This window comes from Stenella coeruleoalba (genome assembly GCF_951394435.1).
Source record: "Stenella coeruleoalba genome assembly, chromosome: 1".
Classification (NCBI taxonomy): Eukaryota; Metazoa; Chordata; class Mammalia; order Artiodactyla; family Delphinidae; genus Stenella; species Stenella coeruleoalba.
In genome coordinates, this window is record NC_137169.1 from 130,341,942 (window position 1) to 130,366,912 (window position 24,971).

The window sequence follows — 24,971 nt, forward strand, 5'->3', positions numbered from 1 at the left end:
CTATCTTTTTTTCAAGTAACATGAGGGAATATGATGTTTGAATTATAAATTTTATTGTGGATATAATGCTTTCAAATAAAGTAGAAATGTTACTTAGATGGTCCTATACCATTCACCAATTATGTTCCTTTGGGGGACACTTTTAGAAAGTCTTTTGACACCCAGATTGTGGAATATGACAAATAGAGTTTCAAGGAACATAAATTTTTTATCAATACTGTGAAAGTAAATTTACCAATGTCAAAATTACTACATTACAATGTAATATCATGAAGAGAAGAATTGTTAAACCAAATGTGGATGATAAAAGAAGTATTTTTCCAGGAGACTGTTTGCAAATGGAAGTCATTTCAGGAGGATAATGAAGGATTCGTGAATGGACCAGATAAGCCACCTATGTGATGGAATATCACAGGCATTAACAAAGACAGGAGAGAAGGTTTGAGCCATTTCTCAAGGAAGGTGGTTGGATAAGGTCAGTGGCCAGGTGCATTAGTGGTCTATGCCAGGGAGGTGCACTTATGAGGACAACATTACAAATTTAAGCTGAAGCAGAATGACATCAGACAGTGTGGCCTTTACTCCTGTTCTCTGTGTTCCCGAGTAATACATATCAGCAGTGAAATTATCTCCTTTGTGGTTCAAATTGTCAGGATTAAAAGAATAATGTTAAAAATCAACACTCGGGGCTTCCCTGGTGGCACAGTGGTTGAGAGTCCGCCTGCCGATGCAGGGGACACGGGTTCGTGCCCCGGTCCGGGAGGATCCCACATGCTGCTGAGCGGCTGGGCCCGTGAGCCATGGCCGCTGAGCCCACGCGTCCAGAGCCTGTGCTCCGCAACGAGAGGCCACAACAGTGAGAGGCCCGCGTACCACAAAAAAAAAAAAAAAAACACCGTGTCATTGCAATTGGGGAGGCAATGGTAGTATTATATTACCTTACCTAAAATCCTGTGTTAGTAGGAACATATGGCATGATATATGATTATGGTTATGTCCAACCACCACGTGGAATCTGAAGGGTTTTCAAAAAAATGACCTCTAGTAACTACCCCAGGTGTTACAATTATGGGTACATAGGTTAAGCACATGAAAAGAAAATATATACTATAATTTTAACTTATGCATCATATGTCAAATATTATGTTGAAGTCCCTATTTTATTAACTTTAGTATTACATTAAAATCAACTTCTCAGGCCAATCAGAATTAGAAAATGTTGGGGGATTTATCTGAAGCTCTTGATCAATGTCATGCATATCAATATATATAGATTGGTCAGAAGAAGGCTTAAGAAATATCAGACACACCTTCATTAACATACACAAAAAGTCCAAATAATCCTTGGTGGCAGAGAAAGGGAATAATCAAGCTGATAAAAGTATCAAAATGCCTGTGAAGGGATAGAGTCATTACTAAAATGATATATATAAAAAATAATTCCCATTTTCCATTAGATAGGTCCAATCCCAGGAGTCACTGGAGTGTTTACAGACTTGTTTGTATAAAATCTTGGGGGAAATATTTTCAGGAGATATGTTTTAAGACAAATTAGGAAAAGATACATCGAAATATTTGGCAAGACGATATTGATCAAGCTCAGAGGGTGGATGGTGTAGTAAGGCTAACAGCCAGGCTTTGATTTATTTCCTCCTACTTGGGGACTGTAGAGACTATAGTTAAACTAGATCAGACCTCCTTGTAAATAAACTGATGACATTTATAAATGGGAATATACGTAAGAGTTCTTTTAAATAAATTCATTTTGGCAAGACATGACTTGTCTATCTGACTCTCTTATTGTAAATAAACCCAGAATTTAAGGATTTATAGAACATGATCAGCTGGAGAATGAAAGTTAGTCAAACACAAGGGTAACAATGCTAAAAGAAAAAAAACCTTTATCTAACAGTAATTTTATGGACACTTGGTTAGGTCTCCATGTTTTCATCATCCCAATGTGGGAAAAAGGAATTGCTTAGAAAATTACTTAGGAATTACTTAGAAATTGCTTCTGATGGTTTTGGTCTCTCCAGAAAGAAGTTGGTACTTCTATAATATTTGAATTCTCTGAATAGTTCCTGAAGTTTGGTGTTGGAGAAAATCTATGATTTATGTGAGTCTGTTTTGACAATTCAATTATTTTATGGTAATGCAGCAAGGTTGCTTCAACATTTTTAAAACTCAATGTAAATTACCACATTAATAATGGAGAATATATAATCAACTCAATAGAATCAGGAGAATCACTGACAAAATTCAATACATATTTATGATAAAAATACATATCAGAAATTTTGAAACAGAAAGGCACTTTCTCAGTTCAATAAATATGTTTAAAATGTCTAACATCATACTTAACTGTGAAATATTGGATATTTTCCTCTAAGATCAGGATATCTAATCTCACCACCTCTTTTCAGCATTATAGTAGACACCATAGCTACTGAACATAGTATGAGACAATAACTCATAAAGGTTGGAAAGGATGATCATAAGTAGAAAACCTAAAATTATCTACAATAAAAATACTATGACTAATAAGTAAACTTACCAGTGTCACAGGATCAAAGTTAATACACAGAGAGAACTGTATTTCCACATGCTAGCACCTAATCAGTGGAAAACAAAAAAGAAAATAATACTATTTAAAATAATATTAAAACATTTAAAAATAAATTTAACAAATATTGTCTATGACATCTATTCCGATGATCATAAAATATTTTTAAGGGAAATTTAAGATAGGTGGATAAACATATCATTGTTCATGGAATTAAAGTCTCTCTCAATCTTTTAAAGATGTCAATTCTTACCAAATCAATATACAGAAACAGCACAGTCATAATTATAACAAAATTTATAGATACAGTCTAATCATAAAATTATATGAAAATGCAAAGAATTTAAAAGAGCCAGTAAAACCTTGGATTTCAAGACTCACTTTAAAACTGCAGTAGTATGGAATTGGTATAAATAATGATAATCAGATTAATATGAAATAAAATTTGATCAATGGAACAGAATAATCAGATATAGATTCATACACATGCTATCTTGACATTCAACAATGGTCTCAAAGAAATAAAATGGAGGGAGAAACAACTTTTCAATTAAGTGGTACCCAAAACATTAAAATATCTGTTGAGAAAAATAAATGAACCATGATCCTCTTCTCACACAACACATAAGAACTAATTCAAGAAGGATCATAAATCCAAACATAAAATATAATGACATAAAGGATACTATAAAAATCATGAGAAAATACTTTCATCACCTGAAGACAAAGTATTTCTTACATAGAGAGGGCACAAAAAGCCCTAAGACAAAACCACAAAACTAAACCAAAACAAACGAACAAATATTGCATGAGTTGGGCTCATTGAACAAAGTCATTAGGATTAGAAAATATTGACTCAGATAAGAATAAAGTATTTATTATGTGTATCTGACAAATTACTTGTATCTAAACTATATAAAGTAAGCTACAATAGTGAAATAAAAAGATGCAAACCCGGGCTTCCCTGGTGGTGCAGTGGTTGAGAATCCCCCTGCTGATGCAGGGGACACGGGTTCGTGCCCCAGTCTGGGAAGATCCCACATGCCGCGGAGCAGCTAGGCCTGTGAGCCATGGCCGCTGAGCCTGCGCGTCCGGAGCCTGTGCTCCGCAACGGGAGAGGCCACGGCAGTGAGAGGCCCGCGTACCGCAAAAAAAAAAAAAAAAAGAAAGAAAGAAAGATGCAAACCCAATTTCAAAAAGAATAGCATAAGACGTTAAGCTTATAGTTCACAAAAATTATATACAAATGGCTTAAATGGGCATGGAAACATCACTAGTCCCCAGAAAAAGGCAACTTTAAGCTATAATGAGACATACATACCAATGATTATAGCTGAAATCTTTAAAATCTCACGATATTAATGTTTGTGAGACTGTGGGACAATTGCAACTTGCATACATTTTTATACAAGTCTTTTCAAAAAATATCTGACAGTTTCTTTTAGACTAAACATACACCTAACCTATGACCAAATTATTCCAACTCTAGGTGTTTACCAAAAATCAAATTAAAACAAATGCCCATGAAAAAAGAAATGAAAACATATGATCACGAAAATATATTCACAAGAACGTTTTTAGCAGCTTTATTTATAACATATACAACATAGAAATGCTCTAAAAGTCCACTAATAGGAGACTGGGTAATCAAACTGTGACAGAATCACAAAATACAAGTCTAGACAACAACTACAAAACAAACAAAACAAATAGCAATTGATTCATGAAGCAACATGGATGCTTCTAAAATACAAAGTATTACTAACTTCACAAAATTACAAAGAAGGCAAAATAATCCATGGTGGAAAAATAAAGTATAACCATGTTGCCTTGGAGGAGCATGGGTTATCTGGGAAGAGGCATGCAGGAAATTTCTGGGGTGATGTTATGCTATCTATCCTGATAGGAGTTTGGGTTAACAGATGCATACATCTGTCAAAATGCATTAAGTGGTGTACATAAGTTTGCTGAATTTCACCCTATGTAAATTTTACCTGAGAAAACTGTAAACAAACATTAAATTCCTATCGGTGATATGTCTGTTAATATGTTTAGGGATGAAGTTTACTGATTTTGTCAGCCTATGTTGAAATGCATCTAAGTAGAAGAGGAATTGATGAATGTATGGTTAAAGGACTGAATAGACAGATAGATATGTGAACTAAATATAGTAAAAATAGTTTTTGTAGAATCTTGGTAATAAGTATATGGGTGTTCATTGGGAAATTTTCTGATGTTTTAAAAGTTTTCATAATAAAATGCAAAAAAATGAAAAAGAGCAGTAAGAATTATCAATAAAAAATTAATCCCACATCAATCAACATAAGGAAAATACTGGAACATCAATTATTAATACTGTAATTAAGATATTTCAGACATTGTAGATATTGCATTAAATATGGAAGTACAAAGCCCTATATATATATAATACATATATTTGAACATCACAAGGTAACATAATAGTTATTTGAATTAGTAAAATAATGTCCATACATAAAATAACTAGTGATACAATGTAAATGCTTTCCCAAAGATCAGTGAAACCTATTAGAAAGCCTAGCAATAGACCGTTGTGGGACTATAAGCTAACAATTCTGAGAACATTATACACAGATACTGGAACAGAACAATTAAGTAAATGGATGTCGGACAGTGTGTGCTAGATTCCTCACTGTTGGAGGAGCGGAGTTATAGATAAGAAAGGGGAAGAGACTAAAATCATCAAGATGATAATGCATTAGAATTGAGGACTTCTGTGTGAATTCATGTTAGCTTAATACAGACACAGAGGGAAACACATAAAGCTATTTAGAGGTACATGTATAAACACAGGTGACTATACACATATATTCCTTTTTCTGTCCTTTGAGTAGGTCTAGAAGCAACAACACCTCAGTAGCAATGAGTACCCAGATCTTGTTTTTTTTAATCCATTTTCCAACGAAATTGCTGACTCGAGTGCCTTGAAATATAGAAGATGAGGCTGAAGCATCTTGTAGTGCCAAAAAGTAAGAAAGTACTTACAAACAAAAAGTATAAAACAACAAGAAACAACCCACAATGATAGGGGTATATCAAAGGCATACAAGGGCCATCTCAATAGGTAAAGTTGGAATACTTTGAGAAACAAAAGAGTATTGGATTATATCTCAAAATATAAATACATATGATGCATACAGGTATAAATAAGCAATTGAATAAATAGATGGGGTGAAGAGATAAGTGTCACCTACAGAAAAATTATAAATCATTTATGAAGATACTCTGTTCTCAAAAAGGGAGAACATCACTCCCAACTCCCTGAGTATGGGCTATACAGTGACTTCCTTCCAAAGAGTATAGTATGGACAAGGAAAAAAGAATAACTCTCCAGTGGAGAAATCTGCCAAGTGCTACTTCATCCAGGTGGTTAAGATGAACACCAACAATGATAAGACATGGTGATAGCATGAATCCTTAATACAATATGATGAACATGGCACTTTACCTATGTTTTCTTCCAAAACACATAATCCCAGTCTAATCAAGAGGAAAAATATCAGACAAATACCAATTGACAGGCATTCTTAATGTACCTGAAAGACACTCCTTGAAACTGTCAAGGACATCAACAAGGCAAGTCACAGAAACTGTTACACTCAGTTGGTACCTAAGCATACATGACAACTAAATTTTGTGTGGAATTCCGGATGGGATCTTAGAACAGAAAAAGGACTTGGAAGAGAAAAAGGTTTTCCTTAGGAAAAAAGTAAGGAAATCTCAATAAAGTATAAATTATAGTTAATAATAATATAACAATGTTGGTTCATTAATTGTATACCATACTAATACAAGATTTCAAAATTAGGGGATACTGTGTATGGGGAGAATGAGAATTTACCATACTAATTTTGTACTGTTTCTGAACATGTAAAACTGTTCTAAAATAAAACATTTATTTAAAAATAAGGTAATACAAATTCCATGTTCCTCATAGGAAACCAAGTCTAAATGATTATACAAATTCTACCCAATTTCCAAAGAAAGCATCACTGTAGCATCATTTAAATTTTTCTAACCCATGTACAGCAAAAGGAGTGCCCATCTGATTTTTCCAACTCTCAAAATTATGAAGCCTTAACTAGACATGCACAGATTTAAAAAATATTATATGGGGGGGTATGAGTTATGAAATAAAATGCAACAATGTTAAAAGTACCATATTAGTTTCCATTTGCCATTGTAACAAATTACCACATATTAAGTGGATTTAAACAATACAAATTAATTATTTAATAGTCTTGGAGGTCAGAATTCTGAAATTAATTTCACTGGGTTAAAACCAAGATATAAGCACAGGTGTATTCTCTCTGCAGTCTCTATGGGAGAATCAATTTCTTCATCTTTCCAGCTTCTAGAACCTGCAGGTAGTCTTTGGCTCATGTCCGCATTACCCCAACCTCTGCTTCCATCATCACATCTCCTCTGGATCCCACCTCTTGCCTCCCTCTAATGAAGACTTGTCTTTATGAAGCCCACATTGCACCCATATGGGCAATCCAGGATAATCTTCCCATCTCAAGATCCTTAACTCAATCATATCTGCAAAGCCCCTTTGGCCATGTAAGGTAACATATTCAGTTCCATGGGTTAGGATGTAGACATCTTTGGGGAACCATTATTCTAAGCTACTAGGTACATATGAAAATATTGGTATGGAAACATCTATAACGAGTATCCTAAAAAAACCAGTTGTTTGCTGACTAGGTTAGTTTGCTTTGTTTTATGACTTCAAATGATCATATGCAACAACTGGTTTATGCACTTTTTTAGATTCCTGTGTCATGTACCATCAATATGTCCTTAATATCTAACTTTTAAACCATATTTTAAGCTTCAGTGTTTACAGTCCATGACATAATTGTTCTGTCCTTGTATTCCAAGTACTTAACATATTGTCTGGTACCTTTAGAGCATTCACCAAATGAATGCTACACATTAAGATTACATTTTATTTTATTGATCAGAATTCATGTTTTGTAAGGACATGATTATTTTAAGGTATAGCATATGATCTGGAATGCTATAGTGACAAATAAGGTTTCCTTGGGAAACCTTGGGAGGGGATGTTGGATTGCCTCCTTGAAAATATTGCTTCTACCCTTTGGACATGTTGTTTTGGGCAAATTACATAAACTCTCCTTATTTCAATTTCCTTCTCTCTAAAATGGCAGTGTTCATAGGATCTACCCCATGAAATTTTGTGAGAATCAGTGTATACTATATGTAAAACACTTAGATCAAAGTCTAGTTATAACAGACACTTTATTCTACTGCTACTACTACCATTATTATTACAATATTGGGGCAGTCAAGTACCAATGTTTCTTTATTTACACTATTTAGTTCTTTTACAAAATAATATATTTTTATATGTGTCATAAACAAAAATATGTTAAGGACATCTATATTGATTTATTTCAGATATTTACAAAATTTAAAGGAAATTGTATGTATGTTCCACCAGAATTTAGGCATTAATCTTGTGGAAAATTCAACTGATTTGTGAACACTATAATATTCTGGCTTTCATCGAGAATGAGACTATAATAAAAGATGTAAGGCTAAAAATGCTCTCCCTTTAATGTTAATCTCATTTTCACTTAGACAATCATTATTTATTTAGATTTATTCAGAAGTTCGGTTCAGAATATAAATGATATTTTTTTAAAAACTATTAATTTAAAAAAATGTATATTTGAAAGTGCAGCATATGCAAAAATATTATAAACTGTTCTACAACTTTGCTGGAGCTTGCTCTGGCACAGCTAAATTCATGATGATTAAAGACATTTGCTTCATAAAATTCTCCAAGTTTCATATCTACTGTATTAGCAAAACTTCGAAATCCACTGTATACATTTAGAGCCCTAAATAAACTTTATTGTATCTGCTATTAAAATATATATTCCAAAAGACATCAATACCAACCACAAAGTCAAAAGAAACTAATATAAAACATTCAGTGTGCATTTTGAATATCTTTTCCAAAGGGCTCTATTTTATATTCAATTTCATAGAGGATGGTTTCCTTAGCAACTAACACTCTGCCACATAGTTCTTTAATAGGACATTACTAAAAAATTAATGGTTAGGTATTATGTGACTGAAAATGTGAGATTTTTACTACTTGTTAAAGTTATTATCCATTTTTTAAATATCATTGAGGTACTTACAATTTAACACATTTGGGCCCTTAAATTTAGTGTGGTGTAGCTGAAAAAACACATCTCCTAAAATCGTCACCTCTAAGAAGAATTCATCGAACTTGCTAAAATTATGAATGGAATTTATCTTTATTGTCAGTGTTCACAGCAAAATGTATCATAAAGGCAATGAACCTGATGCTAGAACAGGCTTAAATCATAATGATAAATAAGGTTTCTCTTAAAAGATGGATATCCTCATAAATATACCTTGACTGTGCATTAATATATCTATTGTCCTGCAACCAGTTTTAATAGAATTGGAGATATAAATTTCTAGGCAGATCAAGTCATATATATATTCATATTTATTTTATTTACTTTGGAGTTTGTATAATATAATACTGTGTATTTACCTAAGTGTATAAATGTCTTCAGTGTAAACTACCTACATCTCTTTCCTTACAATAAATGTACCTGCAGAAAAATGTTTCTTTGGACCTCTAAGAAAATGTTTTAAAACAAATGCACTTCAAGTCTTTAACTTATTGAGGAAAACACACCAATCATCTACTTGGAGTACTTTAAAGAGTGTTTTTAATATATGTGTGTGTGTGTATATATATATATATATATATATATATATATATATTTAAAATATATATAAGTTTTTCCCATTATTTTGGTACTCAGAGTCACCATGATAGAGATAATATAAGAAATGAGGCATTTATTCCATAATAGGAATTATTATTATTATTTAATAGGAATTATTATTACTATTATTTTTGGCTACACATTAATACCACAAATATTTATTGACCATTTATTTTTTATTTGCATTGTTCTATAAATAGTGACAATGATTATTGTGGACTGATTGATTACCCTCATTAGTTAATAAAATGTTGAAGATGGTTTGTAAGAAAAATGATAGAAAAGAAAGTGAAACTTCACAAGAATAGAGAAACAAGAATATAAAGGTGTAGAAATGAAGAAATTTAACAAGAATCCCCAAAAGAGCAGTTATCAGAAACTGATATGAGAATCCAGAGTACAGAATTAATTTACTGTTATAAAGTGATACATAAAAATACTGTGAATGAAATGATAACATTATATCTTCATCAAAAATTGAGAAAAATTTTCCACATAAAGCAAAGGACTGGATTATATACATTTTTCAAAATCTGTCAAATCAAAATACTAAAATACACAATACAGGTATAGACCTATGACTCAGAGGTTCCTATGAAATGCCATCTTGGATGGCATTCCAAATCACTGAAGGAAAGAAGCTGAGAAAAGTGACATGAAAAAAAAAATTGTATGAAACAAGATACACCATTAGCGAAGTAGACAGAAAAATGAAATATTCAAAAATAAACACAACAATAATGACAAAGGGTTTCATTTTCCTTTTTATTAAAACAAAAGATAAAAATTATAAAATAAAAGATAATTTCATTGAGAATTTTCCAAAGCAAATATTAGAAACTTTTAAGGCAAGTCAAAAGAAGAAATGCAACTCATAACTATGAGAAAATGTATTTACATTCACTAATTACCACATGATGCAAATAAGATATTCCTCCTATAAGATAAACCAAAATTTAAAATATTGCAAAATATCAGTATTTCCTGTGGAATGTTAGAATGCACACTCTTATACACTCTTGGTAGGTGTGTAAATTTACTTTTTGAGCATCTTGGCATTATTTTTATTATGTGAAGGTGAAGGTAATGCTAGTAATTTTAGTGAAAACGGTAAGAAAAAAGTAATAACAACAACAAAAACCATAACTTATCGAAGACTTATGCACTAGTCAGTGTTCCCAGCACTTTATCTTTAGCTCACTCAGAAATACTTAATATGATAGGCACTCTTAAATTCTCCATGTCAAACACTAGGCATCTAAGAAGAAATGTTTTAATATGTTTTCCTAAGGTCACATAACTAGTAAATGACAGAAATGAGATATTAGTCCAGGCATTTTGACTTTAAATCAAGTTCTATTAACCACTATACCACACTAAGGAAAAGTAAAAGTGAATTAAAAGTGCCAAAGGAGGTGATTCACCTATGTACAGTTATAGATGTAGATCTAGAGTGTATATATGAATAGAGAATATTCACCAAAGTTTAAAAAGTAATTATTTCTAGACATTTTAGGCTGAGATTTTGGCATGAATTAGAATTCACCCTAAACATTTTAAATGATGAGACTTCAATGGCGAGTCTTCCTTCAAAATCTGAGCACACATTGTTAGGGGTAAAAACAAGAAATGAGAATATGCCTAGAAAAATACTACAATGCAAAACTACCACAGCCCTTTTGATGAAAAGATAAGGGCAATAAATATTTTTACTGGAGCCGAGTATTTGTCACACAAAGATGGGACTCATGTACTGGGAGAGACATGGTCCTGAAGGGAATGCAGGAGAATTACTCCAGCTTATTTCAGTTTTGCCTTCCTTTTTTTTTTTTCTCCCATTGTCCTAACCTAACCTGAAGTCCACAGTTGAATTATATTAGGGCAGGAGCTAGCCATCAGGGACTAGTCTTCCTGAGTACAGAGCAGGGCAAATGGGGGCAGAAAATGTGTCTAAGGAGCTGGGTGGGAAAGGGTGTCTCAAACAGAAAAAAATCAGCACTAGTAATTAAGAAATGCAGTTTAAAATTTTCCTCTTCTTAAATTATCTATGAGATATTTATTTTAAAACTTCACAACAGAGGACCTTAAAGATGGTGGAGGAGTAAGATGTGGAGATCACCTTCCTCCCCACAAATACATCAAAAATACATCTACATGTGGAACAACTCTTACAGAACACCTACTGAATGCTGGCAGAAGACCTCAGACTTCCCGAAAGTCAAGAAACTCCCCATGTACCTGGGTACAGCAAAGGAAAAAGGAAAAAACAGAGACAATAGAAAAAAGAAAAAACAGAAAGAAAAGAAGAGAGACGGGCCCTGCACCTCTGGGGGAGAGCTGTGAAGGAGCAAAAGTTCCCACACACTAGGAAGCCCCTTCACTGGTGTAGATGGGGGTGGGTGGAGGGAAAGCTTCGGAGCTATGGAGGAGAGCACAGCATCAGGGGTGCAGAGGGAAAAGTGGAGAGATTCCCGCATAGAGGATCAGTGCTGACCAGCACTCACCAGCCTGAGAGGCTTGTCTGCTCACCAGCCAGGATGGGTAGGGGCTGGGAGCTGAGGCTCAGGCTTTGGAGGTCAGATCCCAGGGAGAAGAATGGGGTTGGCTGCGTGAACACTGCCTGAAGGGGGTTAGTGAGCCACAGATAGCCGGGAGGTGGTCTGGGAAAACCTCAGGACCTGCCTAAGAGGCAAGAGGACATTGTTTTGGGGTGTGCGAGGAGAGGAGATTCAGAGCACTGCCTAAACAAGCTTCAGAGACAGTCAAAAGCCATGGCTATCAGCGTGGACCACAGAAACAGGCATGAAATGCTAAGGCTGCTGCTGTAGCCACCAAGAATCCTGTGTGCAAGCACAGGTCACTATCCACATGTCCCCTCCCAGGAGTCTGTGCAGCCTGCCACTGCCAGGGTCCCAGGAGGCAGGGACAACTTCCGTGGTAGAACACACAGTGTACCCCAGGCTGTTGCAATGTCACGCCGGCCTCGGCCCCCTCAGGCTTATGCCGCATTCCATACCCCACCCTCCCCCCGTCTGAGCAAGCCAGAGCCGCCAAATCAGCCATTCCTTTAACCCCTTCCTGCCTGGGTGAAGAACAGACACCAGAGAGGGACCTAAGTATAGAGGCTGGGCCAATTCCGAAGCTGAACCCCAGGGATTGTGCAAACAAAGAAGAGAAAGGGAAATATCTCCGTGCAGCGTCAGGAGGAGCAGATTAAATCTCTACAATCAACTTGATGTACCTGCATCTGCGGAACACCTGAAGAGACAACGAATCATCCCAAAATTGAGGCAGTGGACTTTGGGAACAACTACAGACTTGGGGTTTGCTGTATGCAACAGACTAGTTTCTGATTTTTATGTTTATCTTATTTTAGATTTTAGCATTAGTTATCATTGGTGGATTTGATTATTGGTTTGGTTGCTCTCTTTTTTTAATTACTTTTTTATTTTAATAATATACTTTATAAATTTTTTATTTTAATAACTTTGTTATATATTATTTTATGTTAATTTTCCACTCTTTCTTATTTTTCTCCCTTTTCTTCTGAGTCGTGTGGCTGACAGGGTCTTAGTGCTCCAGCCAAGTGTCAGGTCTGAGTCTCTGAGGTGGGAGATCTGAGTTCAGGACACTGGACCACCAGAGACCTCCTGGCTCCACATAATATCAATTGGCGAGAGCTCTCCAAGAGATCTCTGTCTCAACGCTAAGACCCAGCTCTACTCAATGACCAGCAAGCTCCAGTGCTGGACACTCCATGACAAACAATAAGCAAGACAGGAACACAACCCCACCCATTAGCAGTGAGGCTGCCTAAAATCATAATAAGTTCACAGACACCCCAAAACACACCACCAGATGTGGTCCTGCCCACCAGAAAGACAAGATCCAGGCTCATCCATCAGAACACAGCCACCATTTCCCTCCACCAGGAAGGCTACACAATGCACTGAAACAACCTTACCCACTGGGGGCAGACACCAAAAACAATGGGAACTACAAACTTGCAGCCTGCGAAAGGAGACCCCAAACACAGTAAGTTAACCAAACTGACAAGACAGAGAAATATGCAGCAGATGAAGGAGCAAGGTAAAAACCCACCAGACCAAACAAATGAAGAGGAAATAGGCAGTCTACCTGAATAAGAATTCAGAGCAATGATAGTAAAGATGAGGAAAAATCTTGGAAATAGAATGGAGAAAATACAAGAAATGTTTAACAAGGACCTCGAAGAACTAAAGAGCAAACAAACAATGATAAACAACACAATAAATTAAATTAAAAAATCTCTAGAAGGAATCAATAGCAGAATAACTGAGGCAAAAGAATGGATAAGTTACCTGGAATATAAAATAGTGGTAATAACTACCACAGAGCAGAATAAAGAAAAAAGAATGAAAAGAATTGATGACAGTCTCAGAGACATCTGGGACAACATTAAACACACCAACATTCATATTATAGGGGTCCCAGAAGAAGAAGAGAGAAAAAAAAATGGATTAAGAAATATTTGAAGAGATTATAGTTGAAAACTTCCCTAATATGGGTAAGGAAATAGTCAATCAAGTCCAGGAAGTGCAGAGAGTCCCATACAGGATAAATCCAAGTAGAAACACACCAAGACACATATAAATCAAACTATCAAAAATTATATACAAAGAAAAAAATATAAAAAGCAGCAAGGGAAAACCAAAACATAAGATAAAAGGGAATCCCCATAAGATTAACAGCTGATATTTCAACAGAAACTCTGCAAGCCAGAAGGGCATGGCAGGACATATTTAAAGTGATGAAAGGGAAAAACCTACAACCACGATTACTCTACCCAGGAAGGATCTCATTGAGATCCAATGGAGAAATTAGAAAACTTTACAGACAAGCGAAAGCAAAGAGAATTCGGCACCATGAAACTAGCGTTACAACAAATGCTAAAGGAACTTCTCTAGGTAGGAAACACAAGAGAAGGAAAAGACCTGCAATAATAAACACAAAACAATTAAGAAAATGGTAATAGGAACATACATAGCGATAATTACCTTAAATGTAGATGGATTAAATGCTCCAACCAAAAGACACAGATTGGCTGAATGGATACAAAAACAAGACCCATATATATGCTGTCTACAAGAGGCCCACTTCAGACCTAGGGACACATAAAGACTGAAAGTGAGGGGATGGAAAAAGATATTCCATGCAAATGGAAATCAAAAGAAAGCTGGAGTAGCGATACTCATATCAGACAAAATAGACTTTAAAATAAAGACTATTACAAGAGACAAAGAAGGACACTACATCATGACTAAGGATCAATCCAAGAAGAAGATATAACAATTGTAAATATTTATGCACCCAACATAGGAGAACTTCAAAACATAAGGCAAATGCCAAGAGCAATAAAAGGGGAAATCGACAGTAACACAAACATAGTAGGGGACTTTACACCCCACTTTCACCAATGGACAAATCAACAAAAATGAAAATAAATAAGGAAACACAAGCTTTAAATGACATGATAAACAAGATGGACTTAACTGATATTTATATGACATTCCATCCCAAAACAACAGAATATACTTTCTTCTCAAGTGCTCATGGAACACTCTCCAGGATAGATTATATCTTGGGTCACAAATCAAGCCTTGGTAAATTTAAGAATATTGAAATCACATCAAGTATCTTTTCAGGCCACAATGCTATGAGACTAGATATCAATTACAGGAAAAAAACTAAGAAATACAAACACATGGGGACTAAACAATATGCTACTAAATAACCAAGAGATCACTGAAGAAATCAGAGGAAATCATAAAATACCTAGAAACAAATGACAATGAAAACATGACAACCTAAAACCTATGGGATGCAGCAAAAGCAGTTCTAAGAGGTAAGTTTATAGCAATACAATCCTACCTCAAGAAACAAGAAAAATCTCAAATAAACATACTAACCATACACCTAAAACAATTAGAGAAAGAAGAACAAAAAAATCCCGAAGTTAGCAGAAGGAAAGGAATCATAAATATCTGATGAGAATAAATGAAAAGGAAATGATAGGAAATATCAATAAAAGTAAAAGCTGTTTCTTTGGGAAGATAAACAAAATTGATAAACCATTAGCCAGACTACTCAAGAAAAAAAGGGAGAATACTCAAATCAACAGAATTAGAAATGAAAAAGCACAAGTTACAACTGATACTGCAGAAATACAAAGAATCATGAGAGATTACCACAGGGAACTGTATGCCAATAAAATGGACAACCTGGAAGAAAGGGACAAATTCTTAGAAAAGCACAACCTTCTGAAACTGAACCAGGAAGAAACAGAAAAAGTAAAGAGACCAATCACTAGAACTGGAATTTAGACTGCGATTAAAAATCTTCCAATAAAAAAACCCCAGGACCAGACGGCTTCACAGGCGAATTCTATCAAACATTTAGAGAAGAGCTAACACCTATCCTTCTCAAACTCTTCCAAAATATAGCAGAGGGAGGAACACTCCCAAACTCATTCTACGAGACCACCATCACCCTGATACCAAAACCAGACAAAGATGTCACAAAAACAGGAAACTACAGACCAATATCACTGATGAACATAAATGCAAAAATCCTCAACAAAATAGTAGCAAACAGAATCCAACAGCACATTAAAAGGATGATACACCATGATGAAATGGCATGTATCCCAGGAATGCAAGGATTCTTCAGTATGTGGGAGTCAATCAATGTGATACACCATATTAACAAATTAAAGAATAAAACCATATGATCATCTCAATAGAGGCAGAAAAGCTTTTGACAAAATTCTACATTCATTTATGATAAAAACCCTCCAGACAGTAGGCATAGAGGGAACATACCTCAACATAATAAAGGCCATCTATGACAGACCCACAGCCAACAGCGTTCTTAACGGTAAAAAACTAAAACCATTTCCACTAAGATCAGGAACAAGACAAGGTTGCCCACTCTCACCACTATTATTCAACATAGTTTTGGAAGTTTTAACCACAGCACTCAGAGAAGAAAAAGAAATAAAAGGAATTCAAATTGGTAAAGAAGAAATAAAGCTGTCACTGTTTGCAGATGACATGATAGTATACATAGAGAAGCCTAAAGATGCTACCAGAAAACTAATCAATGAATTTGGTAAAGTAGCAGGATACAAAATTATTGCACAGAAATCTCTTGCAGTCATATACACTACTGATGAAAAATCTGAAAGAGAAATTAAGGAAACACTCCCATTTACCACTGCAACAAAAAGAATTAAATACCTAGGAATAAACCTACCTAAGGAGACAAAAACCCTCTATGCAGAAAACTATAAGACACTGATGAAAGAAATTAAAGATGATACAAACAGATGCAGAGATATACCATGTTCTTGGACTGGAAGAATCAACACTGTGAAGATGACTATACTACCCAAAGCAATCTACAGATTTAGTGCAATCCCTATCAAACTACCAATGGCATTTTTCACAGAACTAGAACAAAACAATTTCACAATTTGTATGGAAACACAAAAGACCCTGAATATATCTTGAGAAAAAAAACAGAACTGGAGGAATCAGGCTCCCTGACTTCAGACTACAGTACAAAGCTACAGTAAGCAAGAGAGTACTGTACTGGCACAAAAACAGAAATATAGATCAATGTAACAGGATAGAAAGCCCAGAGGTAAGCCCACACAAATATGGTCACCTTATTTTTGACAAAGGAGGCAAGAATATACAATGGAGAAAAGACACCCTCTTCAATAAGTGGTGCTGGGAAAACTGGATAGCTACATGTAATAGAATGAAATTAGAACATACCATACACAAAAATAAACTCAAAATAGATTAAAGACCTAAATGTATGGCCAGACACTATAAAACTCTCAGAGGAAAACATAGACAGAACACTCTAAGACATAAAATACATCAAGATCCTTTTTGACCCACCTCCTAGAGAATTGGAAATAAAAAAAAAAGGGGGGATCTAATGAAACTTAAAAGCTTTTGCACAGTAAAGGGAACCATAAACAAGATGAAAAGACAACCCTCAGAATGGGAGAAAATATTTCCAAATGAAAAAACTGACAAAGGGTTAATCTCCAAAATATACCAGCCACTCATGTAGTTCAATATCAAAAAAAAAACAAACAACCCAATCCAAAAAAGGGCAAAAGACCTAAAAAGACTTTTCTGCAAAGAAGACAAACAGATGGCCAAGAGGCACATGAAAAGATGTTAGACATCACTAATTATTAGAGAACAGAAAATCAAAACTACACACTGGTCCGAATGGCCATCATCAAAGAATCTACAAACAATAAATGCTGGAGAGGGTGTGGAGAAAAGGGAACCCTTTTGCACTGTTGGTGGAAATGTAAATTGATATTGCCACTATGGAGAACAGTATGGAGCTTCCTTAAAAAACTAAAAATAGAACAACCATATGATCCAGCAATCCCACTACTGGACATAAACCCTGAGAAAACCATAATTCAAAAAGAGTCATGTATCACAATGTTCACTGCAGCACTATTCACAATAGCCAGGACATGGAAGCAAACTAAGTGTCCCTCGACAGATGAATAGAGAAAGAAGATGTGGCACATATATGCAATGGAACATTACTCAACCAAAAAATAAACGAAATTGAGTTATTTGTAGTGAGGTGGATGGACCTAGAGTCTGTCATACACAGTGAAATAAGTCAGAAAGAGAAAAACAAATACCATATGCTAACACATATATATGGAATCTAAAAAAAAACACAGGCTCTGAAGAACCTAGGGGCAGGAATAAAGACATGGACATAGAGAATGGACTTGGGGATATGGGGAGGTGGATGGGTAAGCTGGGAAAAAGTGAGAGAGTGGCATTAACATATATACACTACCAAATGTAAAATAGATAGCTAGTGGGAAGCTGCTGCATAGAACAGGGAGATCAGCTCGGTGCTTTGTGACCACCTAGAGGGATGGGATAGGGTGGGTGCGAGGGAGGTGCAAGAGGGAGAGGTTATGGGGATATATGTATACGTATAGCTGATTCACTTTGTTATACAGCAGAAACTAACACAACAATGTAAAGCGATTATACTCCAATAAAGATGTTAAAAAAAAAGAAAAGCCTGCACAAGCCACGTAGACCAGCCTCACCCACCAGGGGGAAGACACCAGAAGCAAGAGGAACTGCAATCCTACAGCCTGTGCAAAAGAGACAACAAACACAGAAATTTAAACAATATGATGGCAGAAGAATATCTTCCTGACAAAGCAACAAGATAAAACCCCAGAAAAACAATTAAGTAAAGTGGATATAGGCAATCTACCTGAAAAAGAATTCAGAGTAATGATAGTAAAGATGATCTAAGATTTCGGAAAAAGAACGGAGGCACAGACCAAGAAGATACAAGAATTGTTTAACTAAGAGCTAGAAGATATAAAGAATAAACAAACAGATCTGAACAATACAGTAACTGAAATGAAAAGTACACTGGAAGGAATCAATAGCAGAATAACTAGGGCAGAAGAACAAATAGGTGAGCTGGTAGACAGAATGTTGGAAATAAGGCCACAGAACAGAAGAAAGAAGAAAGAATACAAAGAAATGAGGACAGTTTAAGAGACCACAGGGACAATATTAAATGCACCATTCATATTATATGGGTCCCAGAAGGAGAAGAGAGAAGGAAAGACCTGAGGAAATATTTGAAGAGATAATAGCTGAAAAATTCCCTAACATGGGAAAGGAAATATTCACCCAAGTCCAGGAAGCCCAGAGAGTCCTATATAGGACAAACTCAAGGATGAACATGCTGAGACACATATTAATCAAATTCACAAAAATTAAAGACAAAAAGAAAATATCAAAAGCAACAAGGGAAAAGCAACAAATAGTATACAAGGGAATCCCCATAAGTTTATCGGCTGATTTTTCAGCAGAAACTTGAGGTCAGAAGGGAGTGGCACAATATATTTAAAGTGATGAAAGGGAAAGACATAAAACCAAGAATACTCTACCCAGCAAGGATCTCATTCAGATTCCATGGAGAAATCAAAAGCTTTACAGACAAGCAAAAGCTAAGTGAATTCAGCACCACCAAACCAGCTTTGCAACAAATACTAAAGGAACTTCTCCAGGCAGAAAAGAAATGCCCAAAATTAGAAACAAGAAAATTACAAATGAGAAAGCTCACCAGTAAAGGCAAACATACAGTAAAAGTAGGAAATCATCTACACACAAATATGATATCAAAGCCAGCAATCATAAGAGGACAGTACAAATGCAGGAAATGGGAAATGCATTTGAAATTAAGAGACCAGCAACTTAAAACAATCTTGTATATATATAGACTGTTATATGAAAAACCTCATTGGAAAAACCCAAAAAAGAAAATCTACAATAGATATATACATACACACACACACACACAAAAGGAATCCAAACAACACTAAAGAATGTCATCACAAGTCACAGGACAAGAGAACAAAAAAGGAAGGGAAGAAAAAACACATACAAAAACAAGTCCAAAACAATTAACGAAATGGCAATAAGAACACACATATTTATAATTACCTTAAATACAAATGGATTAAATGCTCCAACCAATAGACATAGAGTGTCTGAATGGATACAAAAACAATAACCATATATATGCTGTCTACAAGAAACCCACTCCAGATCTAGGAATGCAGAGAGACTGAAAGGGAGGGGATGGAAAGAGGTATTTCATGCAAATGGAAATCAAAAGAAAGCTGGAATAGTGATACTCATATCAGACAAAATAGACTTTAAAATAAAGACTATTACAAGAGACAAAGAAGGACACTACGTCATGACTAAGGATCAATCCAAGAAGAAGATATAACAACTGTAAATACCCAACGTAAGAGCACCTCAATATCTAAGGCCAATGTTAAGAGACATAAAGGAAGAAATCATCAGTAAACAATAATATTGGGGTGCTTTAACACCTCACATACATCAATGGACGATCATCCAGATAGAAAATGAGTAAGGAAACACAGGCCTTAAATGACACATTACACCAGATGGACTTAATTGATACTTATAGAGCATTCCATCTGAAAGCAGCAGAATATACATTCTTTTCAAGTGCACATGGAACATTATTCAGGGTAGATCACATGCTGGGCCATAAAGCAAGCCTCAATAAGTTTAAGAAAACTAAAACCATATCAAGCATCTTTTCCAACCATAATGCTATGAAACTCAAAGTCAACTGCAAGAAAAAAACTGCCCAAAACACAAACACATGGAGGGTAAACAATATGCTACTAAACAAACAATGGATCACTGAAGAAATGAAACAGGAAATCAAAAAATACCTATACACAATTGAAAACAAATGCATGATAATCCAAAACCTCTGGAATGCAGCAAAAGCAGTTTTAAAAGGGAAGTTAGCAAGAAAATCTTACCTAAGGAAACAATGAAAATCCCAAATAAACAACCTATCCTTAAACCTAAAGGAACTAGAGGAAGAACAATACCCAAAGTTAGTAGAAGGAAAGAAATCATAAAGATCAGAGCAAAAATAAATGAAATAGAGATGAAGAAAACAATAGAAAAGATCAATGAAAATAAAAGTTGGTTCTTTGAAAAGATAAAACTGATAAACCTTTATCCAGATTCAACAAGGAAAAAGGGAGAGGGCTCAATTCAGTAAAATTAGAAATGAAAAAGGAGAAGTTACAATGGACACCACAGAAATACAAAGGATCATAGAGACTACTACAAACAGATATATGTCAAAAAAATTGACAACCTAGAAGTGGACAAATTCTTAGAAAGGTACAACCTCCCAACACTGAACCAGGAAGAAATAGAAAATATGAACAGACCAATCACAAGTACTTAAATTGAAACTGTGATTTAAAAACTCCCAACAAACAAAAGTCCAGGACCAAATGGCTTCACAGACAAATTCTATCAAACATTTAGAGAAGAGTTAACACCTATCCTTCTGAAACTATTCCAAAAAGTTTCAGAGGAAGGAGCACTCCCAAACACATTCTATGAGGCTACCATCACCCTGATACCAAAAAAAAAAAAAAACAAAAGGAAAGAAGAAAGAAAATTAAAGGCCAATATCACTGATAAACATAGACACAAAAATCCTCAACAAAATACATTAAAAAGCTCATACACCATAAACAAGTGGGGATTATCCCAGAGATACAAAGATTTTTCAATATCTGCAAATCAATGTGATATACCACATTAACATATTGAAGAATAAAAACTATATGATCATATCAATAGATGTAGAAAAATCTTTTGACAAAATTCAACCCATTTATGATAAAAATTCTCCAGAATGTGGGCATCAAGGGAATATACCTCAACATAATAAAGGCCATATGTTAGAAACTTACAGGTAACATCATAATCAATGGTGAAAAGCTGAAAGCTTTTCCTCTAAGATCAGGAACAAAACAAGGATGTCCACTCACATCACTTTCATTCAACATAGTTTTGGAAGCCTAGCCATGGAAATCAGAGAAGAGAAAGAAATAAAAGGAATCCAAATTGGGAAAGAAGAAATAAAACTGCCACTGGTTGTAGAAGGCATGATACTATACATAGAAAATGCTAAAGATACTACCATAAAACTACTAGAGCTCAACAATAAATTTGGTGAAGTTGCAGGATAAAATATTAATACACAGAAATTTGTTGCATTTCTACACACTAACAACAAAGATCAGAAAGAGAAATTAAGGAAACAATCCCATTTATCATTGCAACAAAAAGAATAAAATACCTAAGAATAAACCTACCTAAGGAGGCCAAAGACATGTACTCTGAAAACTGTAAGATGCTGATGAAAGAAATCAAAGATGATACAGATGGAAAAATATACCATGATATGGGATTGGAAGAATAAAAACTGTCAAAATGAATATAGTACCCAAGGTAATCTACATATTTAATGCAATCCCTATCAAATTACCAATGTCACTTTTTACAGATCTAGAACAAAAATCTTAAAATTTGTAAGAAAACACGAAAGAACCTGAATAGCCAAAGCAATCTTGAGAAAGAAAAGTGGAGCCGGAGGAATCAGTCTCCTTGACTCCAGACTATAATATAAAGCTACAGTAATCAAAACACTATTGTACTGGCATGAAAACAGACTTATATATGAATGAAACAGGATAGAAAGCCCAGAAATGAACTTACATACCTATGGTCAATTAATTTATGACAAAGGAGGCAAAAATAAACAATGGAGAAAAGACTGTCTCTTCAATAAGTGGTGTTGGGATAATTGGACAGTTACAGGTAAAAGAATTAAATTAGAACCTTCTCTAACACCATACACAAAAATAAACTCAAAATGGATTAAAGTCCGAAGTGTTAGACAAGATATATAAAACTCTTAGAGGAAAACATAGGCAGAACACACTTTTACATAAATTGCAACAGTATCTTTTTGGATCCACTTCCTAGAGTAATAAAAATAAAAACAAAAATAATCTGGGCTTCCCTGGTGGCGCAGTGGTTGAGAGTCCACCTGCCGATACAGGGGACACGGGTTCATGCCCCGGTCCGGGAAGATCCCACATGCCATGGAGTGGCTGGGCCTGTGAGCCATGGCTGCTGAGCCTGTGCATCCAGAGCCTGTGCTCCGCAATGGGAGAGGCCACAACAGTGAGACGCCCGCGTACCGCAAAAACAAACAAACAAACAAACCCAAAAATAATCAAATGGGACCTAATTAAACTTAAAAGCTTTTGCACAGCAAAGAAAACCATAAACAAAATAAAAAGACAGCCTACAGAATGGGAGAAAATATTTGCAAACAATACAACCAACAAGGTTGCAATCTCTAAAATATACAGCTTATGCAGCTCAATATCAAAAAAACAAACAACTCAAGCAAAAACTAGGCAGAGGCCTAAACAGACATTTCTCTAAAGAAGACATACAGATGACCAAAAGGCACATGAAAATTTGCTCAACATAGCTAATTATTAGAGAAGTGCAAATCAAAACTACAATGAGATATCACCTCATACCAGTCAGAATGGCCATCATCAAAAGATCTAAAAACAATAAATGCTGGAGAGGGTGTGGAGAAAAGGGAACCCTCCTACACTTCTGGTGGGAATGTAAATTGGTACAGTCACTATGGAGAACAACAAGGAGGTTCCTTTAAAAACTAAAAATAGAACTACCATATGATGCCACAATCCCACTCCTGGGCATATACCTGGAGAAAACCATAATTCAAAAAGATACATGCAGCCCTATGTTCATTGCAGCACTATTTACAATAGCCAAGACATGGAAGCAACCTAAATGTCCATTGACAGAGCAATGTAAAAAGATGTAATACATATATACAATGGAATATTACTCAGCCATAGAAAAGAATAAAATAATGCCATTTACAGCAATAGGGATGGACCTAGAGATTATCATACTAAGTGAAGTAAGTCAGACAGAGAAAGACAAATTTCACATGATATCACATATGTGGAATCTAAAAAATGAACTTATTTACAAAACAGAAACAGACTCGACTTAGAAAACGAATTTATGGTTACCAAAGGTGAAAACTAGTGGGGAGGGATAAATTAGGAGGTTAGTATTAACATATACACACTACTATATATAAAATAGATAATCAACATGTACCTACTGTATAGCACAGGGAACTCATCTCAATACTCTGTGATAACCTATATGGGAAAAGAATCTGATAAAGAATATATATTTATATAACTGAATCAATTTGCTGTACAACTGAAACTAACACAACATTGTAAAGCAACTACACTCCAGTATAAAAGAAAAAAATTAAAGTATTAAAAAAATGGACTATAATCAGTAGAAAACTAAAATTATTTGGTTCAGAACAGACCTCAGAGAATAGCCTAGTTCTAGAGCATATATTTCCTGTAATAATAAGGAAACTTGAGTCCAAATAACAGAGAAATGTTTATTAAATAACTATGAAGGAGTTGTTAATAAAGCACAGATATCCTGATTTACAGTCTAGTCCCAATATATCATACAAAGCAATGAAATCATGTCACTGCTACCTTTACTAGAAAACTAGAATATTCAACTCTATTATACTATTTTCCTGGAGGTGACATGGCAAAGTTTATAAAGAGGTGTATATACACACACACACAAACATATATATATATACACATATACATACATATATATGTTTATAAATAATATATACAAATAAAAATACAAACCCTGAACCATTTTTAAAGAAAATGACAATAAAACATTAACCATCGTGTGTGTGTGTATATGTGCATGTATATGTTTTCCCAAAACCATATCATCTTTTCTTTAAAGCAATTATAAGATCATGCCAATAATTGTTCAAGCCAGGTAAAAAAGTAGTTTTTCACTTTTTTTCATGATAAAATACTTTAATTGTCAAACACATCAAATTGTTTTAAAAGTAAACCACTCTGACTAAAGAGTATTAACAGTGCTTTGCATGCTGTAGTATAACACACCGTTAAGATGTCCAACTTTAAAATTTGTCAAGATTCGCATGTATACTTTGCC

General features: G+C 34.9%; 1 long non-coding RNA gene across 1 annotated transcript in view; it reads right to left on the reverse strand.

Moving 5' to 3' along the window:
• Positions 1-2,560: 2,560 nt before the first annotated feature.
• LOC307196122 overlaps positions 2,561-24,971 on the reverse strand; it is a 54,888-nt gene continuing 32,477 nt past the window's right edge. Inside the window, exon 3 of the long non-coding RNA XR_013831045.1 lies at positions 2,561-2,612. This is a non-coding gene — a long non-coding RNA (uncharacterized lncRNA). The remainder of the gene's footprint in view (positions 2,613-24,971) is intronic.